This window comes from Ctenocephalides felis, unplaced genomic scaffold (genome assembly GCF_003426905.1).
Source record: "Ctenocephalides felis isolate EL2017-DRISC unplaced genomic scaffold, ASM342690v1 CF-g0.4_SCAFFOLD_03570, whole genome shotgun sequence".
Taxonomy (NCBI): Eukaryota; Metazoa; Arthropoda; class Insecta; order Siphonaptera; family Pulicidae; genus Ctenocephalides; species Ctenocephalides felis.
The window spans coordinates 20262947-20268946 of record NW_020539724.1 but is presented as its reverse complement, the minus strand read 5'-3'; positions in this window follow the sequence as shown (position 1 = coordinate 20268946).

Here is a 6000-nt window from a genome sequence, read left to right as displayed (position 1 = left end):
AAAAATAAATCTGTGTTAATATTATTTTAAAATAATATTTATGTTATTAAAATTTATTATAATAAACTTTAAAATAAAGTGACAAAACCAAAACTTTAATCTTTTCCAAACGAGATAACTAACTTTAATTAACTTTATGTAAATATCAATAAAAAATAATAAGTATTTATCTGTGTTAATATGATTTTAAACTACAACTATTATTATTATTATTATTTATATTATAAAAAACCTATTATAATAAATTTCAAACTTTCCAAAACAAAGTGAAATACAAAAACTTTTTTTTTATATTTTAGTTTTGTTAGATGTATTGCTTATTTTTTATGTAAATATTGATAATTAATAATAACAATAGTTCTGTACTAATATTATTTAAAAATAATATTTATGTTATAAAAATTTTATTATTGACTTGTTAACTATTGAATAAATTTAAACTTTTCTAAAATAAAGTGACATGCAAAACTCCTATTAATTATTAATATATAATAATTTTTCTTTAGATATTCAATGAATTTTCAAAACTAATTAATGACTAATAGCAATATAACTTAACTTTATATAAATTTAATGGGTATCATTCTATGTTAAGATTATTTTAAAATAATATTCATGTGTTAAGTTTATTTTAAAATAATATTTACATTACAAAAAATTTAATCTTCTTCAAAAACAAAGTGCAGCAAATGTTTATTTTAATATATTATATTTATTCGTTAGATATTTAATAAATGCATTCAAAAATAAAGCAACGAGTATCAGTATCTTTTAATTTTATAGAAACATTAATAAAGTATGATATGAATTAATTCATCATTTAGGATAATTTTAAAATAATATTCATATTATAAAAAACATATTAAAAGTAAATTTCAACTTCTCTAAAACAAGGTGATATAGAAAAAGTTTATTTTATTATATTATATGGTATTGTTAGATATTTAACAAATTTAATTAAAAATAAATTATAAATAAATAAAAATCACTAATATCTGTATAACTTAAATTCATATAAATCTTAATAAACAGAAATAAAACCTAATCTGTTTTAAAAATATTTTAAATAATAATATAATCATATTATTAAATTATATATCTATAAAAAATATATAAAGACAAGAAATTACTCATAATTACCAATGATAATTTTTAAATAATTTTTCTGAAATTTAGAAGAAACAACTTTTTTGAACTAATTGATGAATATTATTACTATATTTAAATTATTACTACAAAATAATGCAATTATTATGTATTAATAACCTGAAATAACTGACTATTCTTTAATAAAATGTATTAATCTTATAGGCTCATAAACAGTTATTATTATTACTATGAACTGTATGGTTTAAAAAAGTGCTATAAAATTTAAAGAAATAATATATTTATTATAAACTCAGTGAATTTTGCGGACTTTATATAGTGTTTTTACTTAATTGGAAAAACTTTTAGGGTAAGTTCTAGAATATAATCGTGCTGAATATATCGCGTTTTTCCATCAGTATAGTGCGGACGCAATATTATTTTTAGTTAGTCGATAAAATGGACTTAATCGAGGTTTTATTCGCGTGTTTCATAATTATATGTATTTAGGAACTAAATTGAATTTAGTATAATGGGATATTTCATATTGATATTTTTTAGCTAGAAAAAAAGAATAGATTTTTCAATTCTGTCTTAAATTTAAATCATAAACCGTAACTAAATCGTAAATCGTAAATTCAAAACAAAATCTTGAATAAAGTAAAATTAATTAGTAAAAAAAGCGAAAGATAGTGTTGAAAACTTAGTATAAGTATATATTCACGAAGTTTTATTCTAACATCTCTGTTTAATCTGCATAAATATCTGCATTGATTTTTCACAAAAGATATTTTTTTAAAATAGTTTTATGTTAAAATCGGCTTAAAATATCTGCTACAATAAATATTATCTCCTAAAAATTGACTTTGGTATAAAATTCTTACCGGATTTTAGTAAAAAAAAATTCATATTGATAATTTTATTTAGATATCATCATGATGGGATTTTTGTGAAGATCAACCAAATCACTTTTTAATAATAAATAGTGAAAAGAGTGATTTGTTAACTTTTTCGTTGAAGAATTTACCCCTTAGACATTATTAAATATATAAATTATTATTTATTTAAATTCACCTTGATAAGTTTTATATATGCATTTTGCATCAACTATTATTTATATAGAAGAAAAGGTTAAATTACTTTTGATATTTAGTCAAAACAATAATATGACTGTGATGCTTTAAAATTTTATTGCAAAACCTTTTAAAAATAATTTTTCGAGAATTCTTTGCATTTTTAATATAATATATCCATATTAAAGAACAAAGATAATTATTTTGTTAAGTAAAAATTTTACACAATATTATTACTTAGTTAATATTTCAATAATTAATATTTACACTAAAACGATTTTACACCCTAATATCCAATGTTTTACAATTGGCATTAATTTAAAAAGCATATTTGATTGATTTACAATTTTACAGATTGTTTGAATAATTATAATATCTTGTTATGAGTAAGAAATTAATTAAATTCTTGAGTATTTATTATCACAATTCATGAATTTATTTGAATGATGAGATGTAATATATCTTGTGTTATAGAATAGTCTATGAAAAAAATGAATGCACTTTTTGGCCTTACATTTTGATAGTGAAACAGTTAAACCAGTGATTTCCAACCTTTTTTTGCATCGCACCCCCCTGCTCTAATAAAAAAATTGTTGCGCCCTCCTTAATTTTTTCAATAATTTAATTTTATGAATACTCAACTTATATTATCAGACTACAAATTAATTTGCAATATTATGTAAAAATATTAATAAAAATTAAATATTTTTTGTTCATTTTTTAATATCATTTTAAAAATATTAGGTTATTTTCGAAAATAGTATTCTGGAAACAGATGTACGCTTCCCACTGAGGAAACGCGCCCCACAGGTTGGAAACCGCAGAGATATCATTGCAAATAATGTTTATTTTAGAAGTTATAGTTAATTTAATAGTTATTATAATAGAATAGTAAAAACAACAATTTAAACTGTGGCAATATGATATGAGAGACTCAACAAAATATCGGAAAAATCAATATTTCAAGCATTTCCTCATTGCGCCAAATTAAATCGGAATAATTCTAAGAAAATTAAAACAAAAATTATAAAACTAAACTATTTATACTAAATAGATCTCTAAATACGATTTATCGTACAAAAAATTTGATAAATGAAAGGTCATTTAGTAAAGAAACTCAAGACTTTATTCGAATTTTTCCAATACGAATCTTAAAAAAAAATTTTTGATTTCATATATGATTAATATTGGAAAACAAAGTAGTATCCAATATGAATCAGTCTAATTTTATATATACAAATACACATATAAGCTTTTTCGGTGAGTTTTTGTTCACTATACTTCTGCATAGATAACATATTAATAGATATTTATTAATTTCAAGTATTTTTTTTTCTTTTTGATTTAATTATAATAAAATCGTTAAAGCTCAAACGTCAAAAATATTTGCGTCATTATCATAGTTAACTAGAATCTTGTCAAAGATCTGCGGTCACAAATAAGTTTTTATAATTATATTGTGTGTCATGTATAAAAATATTTTTAATTGTAAATAACAGGTTGTTCACAAAAAAAACTTGTTTTTTTCTTGCAGAAACTATATTGAGTAAAAAAATTATAAGTATCAATGTCACTTATACCTAGTTTTGAGTTAATTCGTTTTATAGTATATATTTGTATATTTGCAATAGTATTTCAAATGGTAAATGATATTATAACAAAAATGTTTTCATTTAGGTATATACCCAACAATTAACACTTTCCACTCGGATGCCGCCGCTAAATGGCGTGCATTATTTGAAATAACTATTAATTCAATTTATATCTTATAAAATTGCTTTTTTAAACTTAATTTTTATTGTTTACATCCTTTTCTTCTATAAAAAAGTTATCAATTACTCATTTCACTATTTATTATTAAAAAGTGATTTGATTGATCTTCACATAAATCCCACCAACAAATAAAATGCTCAATATGAATTTTTTTTACTAAAATCCGGTTAGAATTTTATACTGTCAATTTTTTGGTCCTTTTTACCTGATCCATGGTAAGCTTATATAAAGGTTATATTGAGTCTAACTTAAAATTAACAACATATAGTATAAAACAATTAAATAACGTATACTTAAAAATTATATTAATATCTCGTCAACTAAACAACAGTGTATTTATTATTTAATTCCAAAAAAAAAATACTTCCAAAAATGAATCCGTTATAATCTATTAACGCTTTCATTGGATTAATTTTACAAATTTTTATTTTAATAAATAATCCCTGTCAGAGCTTTCAGTCAATCAGATTTTTTGATACAATTTATTTCTATCTGATTAGATAAAATGTAAATTAAAGATTTGCATGGCTGGATATCCGTACAAATTACAATTTTAAAATTATGCCATTTCGTGACTCTTAAGAGCATATCCATAAATTTCGAAAACAAACATTATATTTAATTCACATTCACGTTGTAATTATTTATAATTACTCTTGTTATATTAAATAGAAAACTTACATTATGTGAATCATGTTAGGAACAAATTGTTGGGGAAAACTAGCTGAAGATTTATTCCAAAATGATAAATTTAATTTACAAATTAAATAAAGCTTATCTTCATTTATTAATTCAAGTCTAATTTTTATCTTCCAAAAGGTAAAGTTTATGTTTTTGCAGAAAACTACAAAAAATTTCGCCCCAGTTTTCACGAAAAATCCTGAATTTAGATATTCAAAAACCATTGAAATTCAAACAACAAGAATAGTGAGATTTCAAATTGCCATTCAAACCGCAGTGCTCGAAATGGGCTATTTCCATTTGGATACATATCAGAGATCTATATTTTCAAGTAAAAATTGATATCTCTGCTGCATGATATCACGTTATTTTTGGGGTGTATAAGAACGAAAATTTTGACTTCTTGCCGACGTTTTCTATAGATAATTATAATTAGCTTTGCTTCAAATATTTTAATATTCTTATAATTAAAATTCAAAGATAAAACTAATTTTTGAAGATAAGATATTGAGAAGATAGGATAACCTGTATCATGCAGTAGTGATATCAATTTTCACTTTAAAATATAGATCTATGATATATTTCCAATTAAAAATAGCCAATTTCGAGCACTGCGGTGTGAAATGGCAATGGAAAATCTCTCCCACTATTCTTCTTTGAATCGAGTGGGAGTAGCCTTAGGGCAGTACTACCCATTATATATATTTAAAAATACATTTTTCAATTTATAGCAGCACTTATCCCGTGTATTAAAAATAAAATCATCATTTTTACTATTTCTTGTTATAATAAATACTCAAAGAATTACAAATAAGAACGCGACCGTTGGACCCATTTATAATCATGAACTTATAATTATCTATGTACATAATAGTTTGGCATAATAATTGTATTATTAAAAAAATATGGCATAATTTATGAAAATATATGCACAAAATACACACTTATCTTTTAAAATATGCACTTATTTATTTGTAGGAATGTTAATGTTTTTAAAATTCCTGGTTTTCATTTCCTATATAATTTTGAACCCATAAAATTCAAAAAGCATAGCTATCATGTCCATCAGTAAATAAATTGTGAAAAACATTTAATAGATATTTATATCACTTTAAAAAAATCTCATATAAATAACATGCACTATTAAAATTTATTTATTCAAACAAACAAACTTACTTTGATAAGAGTTTGGATGATAGAAAACCTACATCAACCATTTCAGATAAGCTCCTATAATAATAAGTTTATAATTATTTTTAATTTTTTATTGATTTAAAATTAAATAAAAATATGTTTTAGAAGTGAAAAATTTTATACATAAATTAACATTTATCTAATTGTTTCAGTATTAGTTTTTTAATTTAAGCTGCGATTCTATCCATAATAT